Here is a 22,695-nt window from a genome sequence, read left to right as displayed (position 1 = left end):
AATTCTAATCAAGTTGTTTTAACCTTAAGGATTTGTAGACCTAATCAAGAGTTTATGACTAAAATACGCTCCCACTTAAACCAATAAATTCATATGCTTTACTAATTTTAAACATAAAAATGTATTTCTAGTCTAACCGGAAACATACAAATTTAATTAAAATTTAAAGCTCATATAAATTTATAATTGAATCCAAAAAGTTTAATTTAATTTCAGTCGTTATTTAAATTAATTCATTATTTTAATTTTAGTAAAATAATTAGAATAAATAACATTTATTATAATTACAATATTCAAAATTAAAGTCCAAGAAAATAATTTAAATTATTAATTTTAAAATTAATTAAAATTACGTGAACTGAAATTTTCAAATTAAACATTCAAAACGATCTAATCGTAACGCAAACACCCTACGCATTGCACGCCCATGGGCCGCACGCATACAGCCATTGCTGGCCATATGCGCGCAGCCCATGCGCTCGTCGCATAGCTGCTGCATCTCCATCGCAAGCCATCGCACGCTGTGGTGCTTGCTGCGCGCGCGCCAGCGCTCGTCGCACGCGAGCCATCGCTTGCAGTGCGCGCGAGCCATCGCTCGTTGGGCGCGCGACATCGCTCGCTGGGCGCGCGACATCGCTCGCTGGGCGCGCGACATCGCTCGCTGGGCGCGCGACATCGCTCGCTGGGCGCGCGACATCGCTCGCTGGGCGCGCGACATCGCTCGCTGGGCGCGCGACATCGCTCGCTGTGCGTGCGAGCCATCGCTCGCTGGGCGCGCGACATCGCTTGCTGGGCGCGCGACATCGCTCGCTGGGCGCGCGACATCGCTCGCTGTGCGCGCGACATCGCTCGCTGTGCGCGCGAGCAACGCTGGGCGCAGCGCTCGTGGCACGCGAGCTTGCGCTCGCTGCGCGCGAGGCTGCGCGCTTTTGCGCGAGGCAGTGCGCGTTGTGGCGCAGCTCGCTTGCTGCCCACACGCGACTGCCTTGGCTCGCCCTTCGCCCATGCCCATTCGTCCATTGCTCGTGGCCCACGACACAAGGCAGGGCTGCTGCCTTGTGCTCGTGCACTACGCCCTTGCTCATTGCAATCGTGCCGCACGGGCGACGAGCTCCCTTGCTCGTCGTCGCATGCCCGCATTATACAACACCCCTTAAGGGTAACACGAAGCGTCCATTGCTTTGTGCGTGCAAGTTATATGAACGAATCGCATAAAAAATTTAAAATTTATAAAATTAATGACAAATTAATAAATATTATTAATTTCATAATTTTAGGGCGAAAAATCGAAAATTTATTATCCAATTGATTTCCGATTGTTATGGATTCAAGTCTAGGTCATAAAAATTTAAAATTTATCATAAATTTACAATTTTTATGGTGGTTTTTAATCATAGGTTTCTAATTAAATTACAATTAATTATGAAAATCAAATTAATTCTAAATTATTCTAATTTTCAACAAATTAATCATAATTACAAATTAGATTGCATAATTAACAAGACTAGGCATTCAAACTTGTTAAACATATGCAGTAGGTCAATCAAAAATTCAAGATTTATCAACAAGAATCGCAAATATTTAATTTAACATCTTAAATTTACGAAATTTTGCATTCGAAAAACTAAAACCTTCGAAAAGTCATAGTTAGGCTTCGAATTTGAGAATTCTGGGTTCAAAATTTTAGAATGCCTTTTACATGCGGAATTGACACAAAAATCACTCGATTTGGATGAGTAACGAAGAAACTGCCGAAAAACTGCGTACGTATAATTAAATAAACGCAATTTGCAATTAATTAACAATTACGAAAATTAATCACCCCTTTTAATTCTTGCAAATTTATAATATTTAACCATGTTTATGCAATTTAGATTATGAAAATAATAAGGGGCTCTGATACCACTGTTAGGTTATGATACATATGATATTACATAAATCATGCGGAAACAACCATTAACCCAGGAATACATATTATTTACACATAATCATATAGCATAATTTAGATGCATACTCTTTGTTGCGTGCCCTCCCTAGCTGCGCCCGAACCGAACAAGAACAAGTCTTTAGGACTCCAAGTGTCGTCCCTCCGTAGATAGTCCACAGCACGTCCGGATCCGCCTTAAGATTGACCAACTAGAATCGCCCTTAAGGTACTAGAATTTTCGGCACTTTTGAGCAAGATGTGTGGCTGAATTTTTCTCTCAAAAACTCACTTTGAATACTTTGAAACTCGTTATAAATTGTGAACCCAGGCCACATATTTATAGGGTTATGGAAAGGGAATTGGAATCCTATTCAGATACAAATTAATTAAACCTAGAATCCTACAAGAACTCTAATTTAATTAATTTATCAAATAGAATTAGGAATTTAATCATTAACCGAACTCTGCACGTTTTAGGAAACGTGCACGAACACAAACACTTACGCACACACACACGGCAGCCTCGATGGGCCGCCCATGCGTGCGTGCGAGCAGCAGCCCACGCAGCGAGGCCTGCGCGAGCCACAAGCCCACGCAAGCACCCGCGCGCGCTGCGCGCGCTGTGCGCGCTGCCACGGCCTGCTGGGCCTGGCCTTGCGCTGGGCCTGGCGTGGCTGTTTGTGTGGCGCGCTTGGCTTGCTAGGCGATGGCCTGGCTTCGTGCTGGGCCCTCGTCCGCAGGCCTCGTCCGATGCTTATTCGTACGATACGCTTCCGATTAAATTTCCGATTCCGGAATTCATTTCCGATACGAACAATATTTAACATTTCTGATTGCGGAATTAATTTCCGTTTCGAACAAATATTTAATATTTCCGTTTCCGGAATTATTTTCCGATTCCGGTAATATTTCCGATTCTGACAATATTTCCGTTTCCGGCAATATTTCCGATTCTGGTAATATTTCCATTTCCGATAATATTTTCCGATACGTACCATGTTTCCGTTTCTGGCAACATCTACGACTTGGATAATATTTATATTTCCGATACGATCCATATTTCCGTTTCCGGTAATATCATCGTTTCCGGAGTATTCATTTCTTGCCTGTGACGATCTCAGCTCCCACTGAAACCAAGATCCGTCGATTCCGAATATCCATAGATAGAGTATTTAATGCCATTAAATACTTGATCCGTTTACGTACTATTTGTGTGACCCTACGGGTTCAGTCAAGAGTAAGCTGTGGATTAATATCATTAATTCCACTTGAACTGAAGCGGCCTCTAGCTAGGCATTCAGCTCACTTGATCTCACTGAATTATTAACTTGTTAATTAATACTGAACCGCATTTATTAGACTTATCATAGAATGCATACTTGGACCAAGGGCATTATTTCCTTCACTGAATGCTTTGACATATTTTATTGAATTGCGGGAAATGAATTATGTTTTGATTGAATAATTTATTATAATATGATTTGATGGAATTATTCCTTATTTCATGATTGATTGAATTTCTTATAAAATGATATTATGATTGATTGAATTTCTTATAAAATGCTGTTTATAAGAAACCATGAAAAGAAAGGATGTTTGATCGTATGATCCAAAGGAAATATGTTACTTCAACTGAAATAAAAAGGCTAAAATGTAAAATTAAACGAAACATGATAAATGAAAGTGAAAGACCTAGTCCGTTTGGCGGTATATGTTCACAAGTTACTATTCTCGGTCATGCATGTACCCATGGGGCATCCGCCCATTGAGCCAAGGCTCTCATGTTTTCGGGCCAAGGCCCCATGTTTTATGGACAACGGTCCATCGTGGAAGACGTTCCACCATGTCATACTTGCCACGGCTAGCATGTGCACCCTAAAGTTATGAATGAATTAAATAAAGGACTTTATAAAATGTTTTACTATATTCTTTTCTCCCTGTGTTATTAAATAAAATGAATTGAAATGAATTTACGTTGCTAGAATAGTTCGTTACTGAGTCTTCGGCTCGCCGTTTTTGTTTTCTGTTTTAGGTACTAATGGGGACGATGGACACGAGTAGTGGCGAGGAATTTCACTTTAATATATTCACCTAGTTTATGTTTAAAGTTTTAATAGCTTAATTAAAGACTTTTAGTAAGTTATGTACTTTTACTTTGGGTATTATAAAGGATTATTATATATTTTTGGAGTAATTAACAGCTTATGATTGATGTTTGCCTTGTAATTTCCAAAAGGAAGTTACGGATGGTAATGTCCCGACCGAATTAGGTTAATTCCGCTGCTAATTATGCTTTAATAATTGAATTAGAGGTCGGGGTGTTACAATATAACTCGCCCATATCACTAAGTCTAACTCTCGGGGCTCAACCATAAGCATCCAAGGCTCCCGAAAGTCGACGATGGAGGTCCCGAACTTCCTCGGGCTCATATAGTGGCCTAGATCAACATGAAACGGGTCTAAAAAGACCAATTTCTCGTAATCAAACCTGAAACTCAAGGCACACTCAATAACACACATTAGTACTAGAAACGGCTCCTAAGAGCACGTTTGACACATAAAAAGTACTAAGGGACGGGGGTGAAACACTATATAAAACGCACATATCAAGAAGCTAGATTGGGGCTAGGCACTTGGCATGGTTGGTTTGAGTTCCATTCCCAAGCCGCGAAGGAGCTTTGTTTCAAGCAATCTTCCACAATCATGTTCTTTCTATCAAAAACCCATGCATTTCTTCGTTTCCAAACATACCATATCACAAAGGGGAACATGGTTTGCCAAGGTAAAAGGTTAAATACAGCAGGGTGCAGTAGATTCTCAAATAACCAATTTTAGGCAGTGGTGAAAACAATGTTTGGTCTCTATTGAATTTTGTGCCACACATCTTTTGCTCTCACATATTCTAAGAGGATATGGATGGCTGTTTCCGGACATGTAGAGCAAAAGGGACAAGATTTAGATAACGGTATACCTCTTTTTGAAAGGGTGAAATTTTATGGGATTCGGTTTTTCCAACATAACCAAAAGAAGAATTTTATTTTCAGCAAAGTTTTAGCAAGCCAAATGCAGGCTATGTTAGGGTCGGGCACCAACGTAGAGGGGAAGAGATCTGAGTAAGCTTTTTTAAGAAAAAATTTGTTGTTCTTAACGAACTTGGAGATTGGTCTGTCCTCTTTATGGAGAAGAGGAATGTGAGTAGCAAGAATTTGTTTTCTTAACTGGTTTGTAAAGGTAAAATTCAGATTTGAGAAATTCCAGTTATGATCAATGATGCAATCTTTTACCTCACGGTTTAGATCTTCATGAGATAAAGGCCCCTCCACTTGTGATCTCAAAGAGTTATAACCTGCCCAATTGTCATCCAACAAAGAAATTAAAGCCCCATCTCCAATTATCCATTTTGAGGTACGTTTAAAAACATCCCATACCTTCCTTAGCTCTTTCCACATAAAATATCCATTCTTGAAACTTGTAGGATTTGCTCTCCTTATAATGTATTTATAGATCATGATTCGGGAGGCTAAATTGGTTGAGCAAGAGGTGAGTTTCCAACACATTTTCAAGAACATGATTCGATTCATATGCTCCAAATTTCTAACACCCATCCCACCTTCCCAAATGGGTTTACAAATAGACTCCCACGAGATAAGGTGCAGTCCTTTCGAGGAGGAAGAAGACTCCCACAAGAAGTTTGCGGCTATTGAAATTGATTTCAGAAGTTAAGGACTTTTAGATGGGGATGCAAGACATGTATTATAAAGTGATTAAATTACTCCACTTAACCTTATAAAGTGAATAAATCTCTCATCTTTTTTATCATTATGAAAATTCACATATATTGTTTTGAAAGACTATGTATCAAGACATATGAGATAAAAATCTACCAATTGTACTCTGTTTAGGTTAGACTTAATAATATATGATCGATCAATTCCTAAATTGCATTTTCCCGTATTATTATTAATTTATTATATACTTAGAACTTTTTATGTTATGTAAAATTCTCTCGTTTTCTTTTGTTGAGTCTTTTACACACAACTTTAACCATCAATACATCAAATTTTCTCTCTCTAACTTTTCTCTCAAAATAAACCTCCTAGAAAAACCCTAATCCACCGCCACCAATAGCCGGTTAGTTGGTGGTAAGATCCACAGCCTCCGACGAGCTTTCTCCTGCCGTGTTAGTTCAGCTTCTCGTAGGTGTTATTTTAGCCCCAAATTTCAGATTTGGGGTTTGTTTTGTTCATAATGAAGTAGAAGATGTAGGGAGGTAGCACTCATATTCCAGTTTGTGGGGATAATTGATTCAATTTTCAGTTATTAGCTCCCTTGTTTTTGTAAATGTCGGCGATGAAGTCGAGAAGAAGGTCTAAGTTATGCTACAAGAAAACTTCCCCGCGCTCTTAGTGCTCTTTGATTCTCGTTGATTTTCTTTTTCCGGTGGTGCCAATCACGAATTAGCCAAGTTTGTGGTGGAGGGTTCGTTGGTTCGGTTATCAACCGTCGGTGCCTAATTCCAAATCTTCCCGAAATGCCGTTGTCGATAAATTTGTCGGTAAAAGGTAAAGTTTAGGGTTAGGTGTTCTATTTTGGATAAGGAGTCGCTAGTGTTTGTAGGGGAGTACAGTTAAATACATATAACATGTGCGGAACAATCCCCACAGATTAAGCAAACTTACATTCGAAGCATGTTTTCCCGAGTTTATGATTCACGAACACAAACCAAGAACTCCAATCGTCGTTCCTCTATTTGGTTCATCGACAGTTCATATCCGTCTTGATAATCGTAGCTTAGACAATACTCAAGAGTGTTTGCTTTTGGGAAGAACAGTTTTGTGTAGAGAGCAAAACTGAAGCTACGTAATATTAGAATTAGGTTTTCTGATTGGAAAAACAACTAGGGAGTGTGGAATATAACCCTAAGGTTATATTGTGTAACCGGCCACACAAGGCCACACTCACCGAAGCCACATAGCAGCTGAAGCCCACACAACAGCCAAGCAGCAACCGTGGGCCTTGCTTGCTCTGCTCGCGGCGCTGCTGCCCCATCGCTGCGCGCACACGTTGAGCCACGGGCTGGCTGCTTGCTGCGTGCAAGCTTGCCGGCTTGTTGGGCCTTGTGCGCATGCGTGCTTGGCTCGACGGGCCGGCAGCTCCGTTGCGGCTCGTATTCGCGACGAATGCCTTACGGCTATTATTTATCGTATCGTACACGACGAATCACCATCGTACGATACGATTATTCGTTTCGCCCAGCTTACAAATATTCGCGATACGATATACGATTCCGATCCAACGTCATATCGTACGTACATTATGTTTTTCCGAACTAATTCCCGAAAATCTATTAAATGAATTTCCGATTCATTTAATCCGGTGATCTATTACATGTCATTGGTGTGACCTTATAGGTTCAGTCAAGAGTAAGCCGTGAGCCTAATATAGATTAGAACTCACTGATCGGAAGCATTGCTCCAGCTAGCTGTTCCGATCACTTGATCTCACTGAATTAATTGTTCGTAATTATTTTGAACCTTGGTATTAGACTTAATGCACCTTGGGTGAAGGACACATTTCCTTCAGTGTTAGGGTTGTCATTCAGACAAGTGTGCATTCACATTCCTTTGTCGCTTAGTGTTACTTGCAGAACATAAGGTAAGATCCAAGTCATCCTTATTAGGTCCAGAAGTGTTTCTCGGATTACTGAGTTCAACTGTTAAACTTTTACAGAAGGTTAAGCCTTAACCATTCTGAGTACGGCCATGCATTTCACAGTATCTAACTCTCTGAGAGGCCGTGTAACACAACAACACCATATCCTATTAAAGATAGGAGGACAATCCATTCTTGCAATCTATGAATAATCACTTTGATTCATAGAACGCCCACTAACTGCTTTTATAGCCTCATTTTACGGTGCGACGTTTTGTTAGCATTAGAGCGAACTAATTCTCAAACGAGAAATTATAATTACTCATGTTCTGAGGAATGGTTCTAATCACCATTAATGAGAACTGCTTATGACATGACTCTAATCTCTTAAAGTGTTCTCATGGTCAATCCGATACAAGATCCAATACGTATCTATGCAAAATATTCTAACATCCAGTCAATCTAGTTCAAGAAACCGAACTACAAATCTACTTGCAATCAAATCTTCATTAGTCACTGGTCGTCCACCTTTCAATGACCTGGATTAGGGATCCTTTGTGACTTCAATATTCAAGTTCACTTATGGGTGTTTCTTTGTCGAAGAATCCATCTTGACATCCCATTTGAATGTTTTGAATCACTTGGAATTTTCATTTAATACTAAACCAAATTAAATGAATATGAAATAAGAAATTTCATAAATATGAAATGGTTAAACCAATTTTTTAAAACACATATCTAACAGATGTTCTAAAACAAAAACTTAGAAAATCAAAGCCATTCTCCAACATGCTTGATTCCCATGGTTGCTACATGTGCCTTGTGCTTCACTTGTGGCAACGGTTTAGTCAATGGATCCGCGACTTTGTCGTCAGTTCCAACCTTGCAAATCTCGATTTCTTTTCGTTCAATGATTTCTCGAAGTATGTGAAATCGCCGCAGTACGTGCTTGGACTTCTGGTGGTTCCTAGGCTCCTTTTCCTAGGCAATGGCTCCGCTATTGTCGCAATACAAAGCCATTGGTCCTTTAATGGAGGGGACAACCCCAAGTTCTTCGATGAACTTCTGAATCCAAACAGCTTCCTTAGCTGCTTCTGAGGCAGCAATGTACTCAACTTCAGTCGTAGAATCCGCAATAGTGCTTTGCTTATCACTTTTCCAGCTTACTGCTCCGCCATTAAGGCAGAACATAAAACCAGACTGTGATCTAAAAGAATCTCTGTCGGTTTGAAAGCTTGCGTCCGTATAGCCTCTAACAATCAACTCATCTGTACCACCATAGACCAGAAACTGATCCTTAGTCCTTTTCAGGTACTTTAGGATATTCTTGGCAGCAGTCCAATGCGCCTCACCTGGTTCTGACTGGTACCTGCTTGTTGCACTGAGTGCGAACGAAACATCCGACCTTGTACAAATCATAGCATACATGATGGATCTAATATCCGAAGCGTATGGAATTCCATTCATCTTTCTATGCTCATCAGATGTCTTGGACACTGAGTCTTGCTTAGATATGTGTCATGTGTCATGGGTAGATGGCCTCTCTTGGCTTCCATCATATTGAACCTAGCTAGCACTTTGTCAATGTAAGTGCTCTGGCTTATTCAAATCATCCTCTTAGATCTATCCCTATAGATCTTGATGCCCAATATGTATTGTGCCTCTCCTAAGTCCTTCATTGAGAAACACATTCCAAGCTAAGTCTATATAGACTCCAGCATAGGAATGTCGTTTCCAATAAGTAGTATGTCATCTACATACAAGACTAGGAATGCAATTTTACTCCCACCGACTTTCTTGTACACACAAGATTCGTCATGATTCTTGATGAAGCCAAAATTATTGACTGCTTCATCAAATTGTTTATTCCAGCTCCTTGATGCCTGCTTTAATCCATAAATAGATTTCTTAAGCTTGCATACCTTTCCTTGATTCTTTTGATCGAAAAAACCCTCCGGCTATTTCATAAACACAGTCTCTTCAAGAACACCATTCAAGAAGGAAGTTTTGACATCCATTTGCCATATTTCATATTCATGAAATGCGGCAATCACAAGGATTATCCTAATAGACTTAAGCACCGCGACTGGAGAAAAAGTTTCATCGTAGTCAACACCGTGAACTTGCCTATAACCTTTTTCTACCAATCTAGCCTTGTATATGTATACAATTCCATCTTTTAATTTCTTCAATTTGAAGACCCATTTGCATCCGATAGGTGTAAACCCATCCGGCAAATCTACCAAATCCCAAACTTGATTTTCAGACATGGAGTCTATCTCAGATTTCATGGCCTCTAACCATTTAGTGGAGCTTGGGCTCATCATAGCTTGCTTGTAGGTCATAGGTCATCACTATGTAATATGAGAACATCTAAGTTTTCAGTCAAGAGGACGCCTGTCCGTCTGTCAGGCTGAACCTTAGTTCTATGTGACCTACGAGGGGCAACAACGTCTTGAAAAACTACTCCCACTGGCTCTTCTGAAGGCCTTGGAGGTTCTTCACCTTGAACTGCTTCTAAAGAGTTCTTGGTTCGTTGTTCGTCTCGAATCTCTTCGAGGTCTATTATTCTCCCACTTGTCAATTTGGAAATATGATTTCTGTCCAAAAGGACACCGTCACGAGAAACGAATACTTTGTTCTCTGACTTGTTGTAGAATTAATACCCCTTTGTTTCTTTTGGATACCCAACGAAGAAACATTTGCTAGATTTTGTTTCGAGCTTGTCCGAAATTAATCGCTTGACATATGCTTTGCAACCCCAAATCTTTAGAAAAGACAACTTTGGAAGTTTCCAAGTCCATCATTCGTATTGAGTTTTTTCAACAGCATTTGAAGGAGCACGATTCAGTGTGAGTACTGTTGTTTGCAACGCATGTCCCCAAAATTGTAAAGTAAGCTCGGCTTGACCCATCATTGACCTGACCATATCGAGTAAGGTCCTGTTTCTCCGTTCCGACACTCCATTCCATTGAGGTGTCCCCGGAGCAGTCAATTCAGAAAGAATACCGCATTCTTTTAGATGGTCATCAAACTCGTGGCTAAGATATTCACCTCCTCGATCTTATCTTAGAGCTTTGATTTTCTTGCCATGTTGATTCTCTACTTCATTTTGAAATTCTTGGAATTTCTCAAACGATTCAGACTTGTGTTTCATTAAGTAAATATAGCCATATCTACTGAAATCGTCCGCAAACGTTATGAAATAGCTGAAATCACCTCTATCTTTTGTACTCATAGGCCCACATACGTTCGTATGTATTAGCCCTAGTAGTTCTCTTGCTCTTTCTCCCACCTTTGAGAAAGGTTGCTTTGTCATTTTTCCAAGTAAACAAGATTCGTATTGATCAATCTTCTCTAAGTCGAATGATTCTAGAATGCCCTTCCTTTGAAGTCTTTCCATGCGTTTTGTGTTTATATGGCATAATCGACAATGCCACAGATATGTGAGATCGGAATCACTAGTTTTAGCCTTTTTGGTATTTATGTTATTAATGTGTTTGCTCGTATCTAGCACATATAGACCATTTTCTTGTTGTGTTGAACCATAAAACATTCCATTCAAAGAAAAAGAACAACTATTGTCTTTAAATTGAAAACTAAAACCTATAAAATCCAAACTTGAAACGGAAATGATGTTTCTGGTGATACTAGGAACATAGTAACGGTTTTCTAGTTCCAAAACAAAACCACTAGGCAAAGAAATAAAATAAGATCCTACGACTAATGCAGCAATCCGTGCTCCATTTCCCACGCGTAGATCCATCTCGCCTTTATCAAGCTTTCTACCTCTCCTTAGTCCATGCGAATTGGAACATAAGTGTGAGCCACAACCAGTATGTAATACCCAAGAAGTAGAATTAGCAAGAATACAATGTATAACATACATACCTAAAGGAGAAGCGACGTTTCCGTCCTTCTTCTCTTCCTTTAGTTTGGGGAAATCTCGTTTGTAATGACCAATTTCATTACAATTGAAGCATTGCGATGTTGAAGGAGAAGCGTTCTTCCTCATCTTGCTCTTGGAAGGGGCCAGTTGCCCTCCGGGAGTGGATGAAGATGCAACCTTACTTTTCTTCCCCTTGCACACTTTCTTCAATTTAGTGCACTTCACATTCAAAGGGTCTTGCTTGAACTTAAGGATTCTCTCGAATTTCTCGAGCAATACTAAAGCTCACTGAATGTGTTCTCTTTCTGGTTAAAGAGATATTGCATCTTAAACCCCTCATAATCCCTATGAAGAGAATTCAACACAAGTGCAATAGCTATTGGCTCTCTGATGGAACCGCCAAGTCCCTCAATTGTGAAAAATAATCCAGTCATCATATTCACATGAGACCGAATTGGTGTGTTTCTGTCCATTTAGTTGAGTAAATGTGCTTTTGTGCCTCTAGAAGCTCGTTCTCTAGGCACGACTTGTGTGTGGTAATAAGTTTGCGATTGCTCATTGAATTAGCCAATTCATCAACCCCGTTGCCACCAGTTTGGCCCTTGGGTTGATACCTCACACGACATCTATCCCTAAGTTGACTTAGAAGATCATGAGGCTCAAAGGTAATGAACCTCCCTCTCCATTTTTCGGGAATAGACTTTAATTTAGGATAAACTCCGAGACAAGGTACTTGTGAAGTGCCCAATTTCTGTACCTTTCTGGAGTCATACCCCGCACATAATATCTAGGAAAATGTTGTTCGATGAAATAGCGCATGTCTTTAACATTTAAAACTTCGATAAGTTTCCTTTCCCATTCAAGAAGGTTAGTCAAGTTTAACTCGACATCCAGAATTTCCGATGATTTGATTGTTGTTTTGTTTGCGGCCATTTGATTACTACATTTGAAAAGAATTTGCAATAAATAACCATTCATAACTTAATAACTTTGGAATGAATTCTAACATGCAATCATTAAAGCTATTAAACATTTCATTCATGCAAAAGCAAAATATAGTCCAAAATGAATTAAACGATTCCAAGACCCTAAAAGTCCTAAATCCTTAAGCAGCTTTGGCATGTCTTAAGTCTTTTAAGATTCTAGGTAAGCAAAACCTATTGCTAGTAATCTCCAAATTACTCTTGGTTAATAAATTAATACCATAATTTATCCTATTGCCACAACATATGCCATTGTTGTTTGAGTTAAAACCACAATCAATGTGTTCCTTTGAGATACCTTATCATTTAAGTCAACTAAAATAGCACCTCGCTTTGGCGGAAACCTACTACCTTAGATCCCTAGATTTTTATAAGTGCTTGATTTGGAAGGCAATTTTTAAACTCTATATTACTTTGGACCTAGGTGTTTCTATGTTGGTTCGATTATTTAGTGAACTAAATCTAATCGAGCATACAAACAACATTCATGCATAATATATTCATACATTTACAATATATAGTGCATAAATAAAATTGGATAACTAGTATGGCCCAAAACTCTTGTCTTGAAGCATCGAATCTTCTTCACCATCTTGTTAGCTTGGAATCGTCTTGAATCTTCATTCAATGCTAACTTAAAGTTCTAAACTAGAAATACTTGAAATAATTAAAAAAATTACATCAAAATTTCAATTGTACGCAGACCATATTTAAAACTTTACATTCAAAGATAAAACGGTTCGCAGACCGTATTTAACTATCCTAGATTGGCCATACTAGTCACTTTGAGTACCTGCATTACATAAAATATATATATTCTATGCATTTATCCATTCGTGTCCTAAAACGAATGGCCCAATTAAATTATGCAAGTATTTAAGTGATTTATTTAAAAATCACGTTCACATAAACACGTCCTAAAAGATTAATCAATTCCGAATTATTAATCCTTAGAATTTATTCTAATCAAAATTTAATTTAATTAAGTAAAGCTCCCTACGAAAATAATTAAAATAATTATTTCATTTTAATTTCATTAAGCGGCTCCTACTCAAACCATTATTTCATTTCGGATAATTTAATATTAAATATTTAATTAAACTCACGGCCCGGCCCAAGTTAAATAAAATAATTAATTAATTATCCCCGTTAGCCATTTTAATGCAAATATTAAATTTTAAAGCCCAACGAACAAAATTAGCCAAAATTGTGCAATGCGGGCTAGGCTTGCACCCAGCCCAACACTGCCATGTGCGTTGTGGCCTACGAGGCCACGAGCTCATCGCCCATGCCTCGCAAGCACCGCACACCCTCGCAGCCATCGATGCTCGTGGCATTGCTGTGCTCGTGTTGTGCTTCCTGCTCGTCGTTGCGTGCAAGGTAAGGCAGCCACGCCCTTGCTTGCTTGCAGCTCGCAAGCCAAGGCCTGCCTGCCTTGCTCGCTCTCTTGGCCAGCGCGCGCGGCACGCCAGCTCGCTTGCTGGCTGCCCGCGTTGTTGCGCCTGTGCTGCGGGGAGGCAGCGCGCATGGGCTACGACGAGCCACACGCACCGCACACCCCTTGTTCGTGCCTTTGGTTCGTGCCATACAAACCAACTAATCCAAAAAAAAATTCATTTTCACGAACCATATTTTCATTAGTTATTCTTCACAAAATTAACAAATTAATCGTTTTTATTTTCGAAAAATAACAAGTTTACGATTTAATTAATTTTTACAACAATCCAATTTTGCAAAATTTATTAAATCTAGGCTAACAATATTCAAATTTAATGAACGAACAATGTCAACATAAATTTAAACATTTATGATAATCGAATCTAAAATTTTAAATCGTTCTAAACATTCAAAATTCAGATTTTTATCAATTTGGTTTAAGTGACGATTAAAATTAACGAATCTAATCAAAATTTTAATCCAATAATTTTTAAAATCTGCCACTTTATGTGAAATTACATTCCCTTCCTCAATTAACCAAATTTCCATATCTAAATTATTTAAAAAATCAATTAGCGATCTAAAAATTACAAATTTGGGGAAAGTGAAATTAGGGTTTATACTTAACATTTGTGGCCAAAAATTTTACCATAATTTTAAAACATACCCAAGAACAGTAGGGCAAAGTTTCAATAAATTCCGAGTAGTTTAGGACGACCAATTAATTGAAAAACTTTCCGAATTTGTTAATTTTAATTTGTTAATTAACAAAAACGCCCAAACACTCATACTTCGAGGGAAAATTTGTAAATATTAATCCAACCTTTAGCCGATTTTCTTTTATTAAGCCAACCTATGCCATATTTTTTAATAATCCCACCTTTATTACCCAACGACTTTTACTGAGCCTAAGTGACCTGTTACCGGCTAAAAAGTCAACGTTTATAATCTTGACAACCTAAACTTGATTTCCCTCCTAATTTATTTTCCACGTCATTCATTTACCACCAACTACCCAAAATTTCCTAAAACAAAACCCTAAAACATTTAGTCTCTCCCACCTCTCATCTCTCCCGCACTTCCTCTCTCCTCCATTACTGAAGCCCCATTCCTCCATCGACACATTCATGACACGAACCACCAACCAAACCTGGACCCATCTCCCACCGCCATCGTCCATGGAGGGAATTCCTTTCCCTCTCTTCCCTATCTCCCCCGCCATGTCCCGCCTCCGCCGCAACCTCAACTACTTCCGCTTCAATTAATCCCTAATCATCTTAACCATCCTCTTCTTCAGCCTTCTATGGCACCCTATATCCATGATCGTCTACTTAGCGGTTTTCGTCCTCTGGCTATTCCTCTACCTTTCAAAGGATGACCCAATCGTCGTCTTCGACTGTTCAATTGATGATCGGTTTATTCTTCTTGGTCTATCACTTGTTACAATTTTAGCATTGGTTTTCACTCATGTTGGGCTGAATTTGTTGATTTCATTAATTGTTGGTGTTTTTGCTATCGGCTTACATGCCAATTTTCGAATCGTTGACGACTTGTTCAGTTGTTCTTAGATGAGGAGGATGTTGCTGATGGTGGGTTGTCTGGGTTTGAAGGATTGAAAATTTGTCAAAATTCAAACAGACAAAAAATGCCACATAGGACAAAAGAATGCCACGTAATATTAATTTGTCAATATTATAATAGTAAAATGCCACGTAAGACATTCCACCGGATATAACAGGTTTATGACCTGTTAGGCCCAATAAAAGTTGTTGGGTAGTAAAGGTGGGATTATTAAAAAATATGTCATAGGTGGGCTTAATAAAAGAAAATCGGCTAAAGGTTGGATTAATATTTACAAATTTTCCTACTTCGAGGCCTTTTTTTGCGATTCTGTTCCCATGAGTTGATCTTAGAAAATCGTTTTCAATGAAAATCGAAATTTCGACAATTTTCGAATTCAGAACTGCTTTCTGCGATCTATCCAATAATCCAGAAACATTCGAAAAAATTACGAAAAATATAGGAAAATTCGACAGCATACAAAAACATATAATCATGCTAAAAAGTACTTTAATACATAAGGCTCATGATACCACTGTAGGGGAATACAGTTAAATACATATAACATGTGCGGAACAATCCCTAAAGCCATGAAACATGTATAATGCACAGATTAAGCAAACTTACATTCGAAGCGTGTTTTGCCGAGTTTATGATTCACGAACAAGAACAAAGAACTCCAATCGTCGTTCCTATATTTAGTTCACCGAGACGTTCAGATCCGTCTTGATAATCGTAGCTTAGACAATACTCAAGAGTGTTTGCTTTTGGGAAGAACAGTTTTGTGTAGAGAGCAAAATTGAAACTACGTAATATTAGAATTAGGTTTTGTGATTGGAAAAACAACTAGGGCCTTAACCGGCCACACAAGGCCACACTCACCGAAGCCACAAAGCAGCCGAAGCCCACACAGCAGCCGAGCAGCAGCAGTGGGCCATGGGCCTTGCTTGCTATGCTCGTTGCGCTGCTGCCCCATCGCTGCGCGCACACACTGTGCCGCGGGCTGGCTGCTTGCTGCGCACAAGCTTGCTAGCTCGTTGGGCCTTGCGCGCATGCTAAAGGAAACAATGCCCTTGGTCCAAGTATGCATTCAATGCTAAGTCTAATAAATGCGGTTCAGTATTAATTAATTATACAAGTTAATAATTCAGTGAGATCTAGTGAGTTGTATACCTAGCTAGAGGCCGCTTCAGTTCAAGTGGAATTAATAATATCAATCCACAGCTTACTCTTGACTGAACCCGTAGGGTCACACAAATAGTACGTGAACGGATCAAGTATTTAAGTGCATTAAATACTCCAGTTATGGATATTCGGATCTCGGTTCCAGTGGGAGCTGAAATCGTCAGAAGGAAAATTATGAATACTCCTGAAACGATGATATTGCCGGGAATGGAAATATGGATCGTAACGGAAATATAAATATTATCCAAGTCATAGATGTTGCCGGAAACGGAAACATGGTACGTATCGGAAAATATTATTGGAAATGAAATGTTAACGAAATCGAAAATATTGACTGAAACGGAAATATTACCGGAATCGGAAATATTATCGAAATCGGAAATATTAAATATTTGTTCGAAACGGATATTTATTCCGGAATCGGAAATATTAAATATTGTACGAATCGGAAGTGAATTCCGAATCGGAAAACGAATCGGAAGCGCAACGTACGAAATAAACATCGGACGAGCTTGCTAGACGCAAGGCCCAGCACGAAGCTAGGCCTGCGCCCAGCAAGCCCATGCGCGCAAGGCAACAGAGAAGCAAGCCAAGGCACGCAGGCCCAGCCAAGCAGCACGTACGCAAGGCCCAGGCCCAACGCGCAAGGCAACTGGCACGAAGCTAGGCCCGCGCCTAGCAAAGCCCGCGCAAGCGCAGCAAGCGAGTAGCAACAGCCCGTCAAGCAAGGCAGGCCCAGCCAAGCACGAAGCAAGGCCAGGCCCACCCGAGCAAGGCAAGGCCAGCAGCAGCAGCGCCCTTGCAATGGGCCGCGTGACTACCTGCTGGGCCGAGTCGCGCGCACAGCACGCCCCTTCGTGGGTTGTGCGTGTGTGTGTGTGTTCGGGCAACGCTACGAATCCTTAAACGCTTAGGATTGTCCGATTAACTGTTTTCCTAAATCCATTAGAGGTAGTTGTTTGATTAAACACTTAATTCAAAGGATTAATTTTAATAGAATTCTAATCAAATTAGTAAATTGAATCCTAGTGGAAATCTAAGTCCGATATTTCCTCCCCATAAATAGGTGATACATAATCACAATTCATAATACATCAATCACAAGTATTCATATAATTTAAGATTAAACTAACTTAATAATTTGCCAATATAATTAAGTTTCGAATAACATAAAACCTTAGACTATATTCTAGTTAATTAAATCTAAGGCGGATCCGAACGTGCTGTGGACTATCTACGGAGGGACGACACTTGGAGTCCTAAACTTGTTGTTGTTCGGTTCGGGAGCAGCTAGGGAAGGCAAGCGTCACATGTATGTATCCTAGATTATGCTAATTGACTATGTGGCAATTAATTTGGATTCTTGGCTTTATGGTTTTTCCGCATGAAATATATGTTTTATATTTGTCATAACCTAACAGTGGTATCACGAGCCTCTAATTAATTCCATAATCAATTATTTTTAACATGGTTAAATTTTATAAATTTGCAAAGAATTAAAGGGGTGATTAATTTCGTTGAATATAATTAATTGCAAATTCGTGCAATTATTTAATTATATGTTCGCAGGATATTCGGCAATTGAGTCAATAATGGTCAGAATTGTATAATTTTATAGTGAATTTCGCATGTAAACGACGTTTTAAAATTTTGGCTAAAATCTAATATTTGATGCCGAACCCAGAATTCCCAAATTCGAAGCCTAACTATGACTTTTTAGAGGTTTTAGTTTTTCGAACGCAAAATTTATAATTTTTATGATGTTAAATTAAATATTTGCGAATCTTGTATGTAAATCTTGAATATATGATTGACCTACTGTATATGTTTGACAATTTTAAAGCCTAATATTGTTAATTATACAACCTATTTTGTAATTGTAATTAATTTGTTGAAATTCGAATAATTTAGAATTTGATTTGATTTTCATAATCCTATGATTAAAAACCACCATAAAATTTGTTAAATTGAAAAGTTTTAAAATTTTATGACCTAGATTTGAATCCATGAAAAGAAATATAATCGGAAATTAATTTGAATAAATAAATTTTCGATTTTCGCCTAAATTTATGAAATTAATATGAGTTATTAATTTGTCAATAAATATAAATTATAAAAGTTTTAATTTTTATGAAAATCGTTCAAGAAACTTGCACGCACGAAGCAATGGAAGCTAAGTGTTACCCTTAAGGGGTGTTGTATAGTGTGGGCATGCGACGGCGAGCAAGGGAGCTCGTCGCCCAATGCGGTACGATGCAGCGAGCAAGGCATGGCACACACGCGCGGGGGGCAGCCCTGCTGTACGGTGTGTGTTGTGTGCAGGTGGGCGAGAGGCGAGAGCAAGGATGCATCGAGCACCGAGGCCGCGCACGGGCAGTGAGAGCTGGCTCGCCCAGCGAGCATTGCCTTGCCCTGCCACAGCGAGGGAGCTGCTGCGCGTAGGCAGGGCTTGCTCGGCTTGCTGCGTCTACCCGCGTGGCTACTCGTGTCTTGTTGTACGACCATTGCGAGTGGCATCCCATAGGCGCTGCTGCTCGAGGCCTCGACGAGGCATGGGCGCAAGCCTATGGCCTTGTCTTGGCCCGATTGGTTCGTTTTAATTTTAATTTTTCGGTTGAAAACGATTTTAATTAAATTTAATTTCGTAATTTAATTTTTTCTCGGAATTTAATTTTGAATAATTTAATTATTATAAATTTATTTATACTAATTATTTTACTAAAATTAAAACCTTGATAAAATTTAGATTAATTAATTTAATCAACTGAAAATAAAATAAAGGATTTAAATAATATTTTATATGAGCTTTAAATTTTAATTAAATTTGTAAGTTTCCGGTTGGACTAGGAAATACAATTTATGTTTAAAATTCGTAAAGCATGTAAATTTCTTTGTTTTAGTGGGAGCCTTTAGTCATAAACTCTTGATTAGGTCTACATTCTTTTAAGGTTAAAACAAGTCGATTAAAATTAATAAGGATTGAATAATTTGTAGATTATTGGAAGCCTTGATTAATTGCTGCAAATATTTAAGTGATGCATAATATGTTCAACTAACTTGCTATGTGGGTCATTCATTGATAAATGAATGGGTGAATGGTATATTGTAAATGTACTGTTTTGCAGGTAATGAAAAGTGACTAGTATGGCCCAAATAGGATAGAAAATATGGTCTGCGTACCATTAATTTGAATGTAAAATTGGTTTAATGCACCAAAGTTTTTTTATTTAAATATGGTCTACGTACCATCAAATAGTTGTAATTAGTTTCAATTATACCTTATCCTATTTGAAGAAAATGGCGCCTCCCGTGGTGAAATTCAAGACGGAGTTTCCAATCCATTTTCAAGACGGAGTTTGAAGTTGAAGCTTCAAGATGAAGTCGGGCCATACTATATCACATTTATATCTTATGCATGCTTTAAGTTATTTATTGCTTTAAATATGTCTTAATTATGCATGAGATTATGGCTTGATTATGTTGCATGATTAAGGATTTTAGTTCACTTAAAATCTAACCAACATAGTAAGAGCCTTAAGTTCCGAACTTTAAAAATTGAGTTAAAAGGTGTCATGCCAAAATAACACTTACTTGGATAACCTTTACATAAATCTTAGTAATAGTTTTCCGCCATAGGGAGGTGTTACTTATTGATCCTAAGGGGGTAAGGTACACAAATAATTGTGAGTACATGTTAGTTTTGGTGAAACTCAACGATATAAGTAAGGAGTCCTTTTATGTCGTGGCAAACGGGATAGGTTTACCTAATAAGTTCTTAGACGTACCTATCAACCAAGAGTAGTTTCTAGACTATTAGCAAAGGATTTGCTTACCTAAAATATTTTAGAATTGAGTCTAAATACATAGTGTGCTTAATTATTCGATGATTTTAGGATCTTGGATTCATTTTAGTCACACCTGCCGGAACAATAAATGTGAATAAAATGCCAATGACTTGTTTAAATTGCGTGATTGCTTTAATTTTCAAGTTATTACTTATGATAAATTTTTATACTTTGCATGCTTCAATGTATGTTCTAATTATTGTTTATAATTAAATATCTTGTACTGTAGTAAATCCTTTAGAAAGGTAACAGTAAATTTCCTCGATTGGTAGTGAATCCAGGAATGATTCACGGAAATGAGAGAAAGTGAGCAATTTAAATTGTACGTTTCTTTTAGCGACTTTTATGGTTGTTTTCGAGTATCAAAGTCAAATGGCAAACTGATTGGTGCTTGTGAATTCAAAATACAATGTAGTTTTGAGATCATAAAGCATTGAGTTTAAACGCTCAGCTTTACCAAGGGTTAACAACCTAACATCTTTGTCCATTTAACTCTCGAATGAGTCTAGTCCCTAGACATTCGAATAGATCGATGCTCAGAGAACTTTAGAAGCTTCTGGTAAGATCATCTAGTTGAAACAGAATATTCAACATAAATAAAATGGTAAGAACTTTGTTGGAGTGACATTGGACATGTCTAACAAAGTATAAAAGTCAACTCTAGAGAAGTCAATTCTTAAGACTATAAGAAAGGGTACAAGAAATAGGAAAACAAGGAACAAATGAAAAGGAATCTACGATTCTCTTTCTACCTATAAGTTTATGTTTATAGAGAAGTAACCTAGCAATCAAACTTCCTTGGTATCATATACCGCTTGAGGTTCTTACTTCGGTAAAAACTCAAACAATGGAAGCTAGGATACACTAATGACCTACAAGTGCGAAATGAAGCATGTCAATGCTACATTAGTTGTAGGGTCATCTAGTTTGTTTTAAGTCCTTTTAAGGCTGGAACTTAATGGCTATTATGTTCCTTAATCAGCATACCTAAATTTCTGCTTCAAACACAAAAAGACTCACATTCAAGAAAAACAAAAAATAATGTTTGTTTGTTTATTTGAATGAAATGGTCATTTACGGGTTGAGTCAGTATGCTTGATTAAAACAAAAAACTCTTTAACAATAAGAACTTTACTAGGTTCAAATCAACCCTTTGATTTGAGTTCCACTAATCTTTGGCATTGTTTCTTAGACCATATCAACAAGTTAACATTCAAAAGCTCTATTTTTATGGAATTTTGAAAGTTGATTGATTTCTAGATCATTCAAGAAAAGTTAGTCTTACTTGTTGAAAGTAACAAAAGATGTGAACTATTGTTAGAACGCCTAGACAATAGAGTTCAAAGCTAAAGAAAGATTTTATGACTTTATTATTTCACCTAGGTTTGAGTGAATATTGGTTTATTTACTCAATGTGATATAAATTTGAATCTGTTTGGCTAGTTCAAAGATTCATAGAAAAAGTATAAAATCACCACCTAGCAAGAAATGATAAAGATCTAGGTTAGATCATGTTGATGATTAGTTAGACAAAAAATGATCAATGATTGTGTGTTGTAATTTCACAATCTAACTCCATAAGATATGGTATATCTAAATTGGAATGATCGAAGTCAATTGGTACTTGATTCGATCAATGATGAATCATATAGATTTTTCCTATAATTTCTAAACAAAATTCTCAACTACCACCAAACTAATTAAACCAAATTCGTCAAAGCTTTTGAAAAGTAATTTCAAAATATCTTATCAATAATATATATATATATATATATATATATATATATATATATATATATATATATATATATATATATATATATATATATATATATATATATATATATATATATATATATATATATATATATATATATATATATATATATATATATATATATATATATATATATATATATATATATATATATATATATATATATATATATATATATATATATATATATATATATATATATATATATATATATAAAGAGTTGCTAAACTCAGTGGGAGCTTAGTGTTTGTTATTCGACAAACTAAGGCCCAAGTATAGATATATGTTTCATTGTGATTTATTCAAATGAGACACAAGGGAATTGTTTCTACCACGAATTTTTGAGAACATAATGTTTGTTTGCTCGAAATAATGTCCTTTTGGAGATTCGTTTCCAAAATGAAAAGTGGGAGAAAATAGACCTCGAAAGTCTTCAAGGC

General features: G+C 37.7%; 1 pseudogene; it reads left to right on the top strand.

Annotated features, from left to right (window-relative positions):
• The first annotated feature begins 5,434 nt into the window (after nt 1-5,434).
• On the top strand, nt 5,435-15,623 carry LOC110786327 (PRA1 family protein E-like; annotated as a pseudogene).
• The last annotated feature ends 7,072 nt before the right edge of the window (nt 15,624-22,695 follow it).

Source organism: Spinacia oleracea, chromosome 3, assembly GCF_020520425.1.
Source record: "Spinacia oleracea cultivar Varoflay chromosome 3, BTI_SOV_V1, whole genome shotgun sequence".
In the NCBI taxonomy this organism is placed as follows: Eukaryota; Viridiplantae; Streptophyta; class Magnoliopsida; order Caryophyllales; family Amaranthaceae; genus Spinacia; species Spinacia oleracea.
Note: the sequence above shows the minus strand (reverse complement) of the source record. Positions and strands in the feature narration are given on the sequence as shown.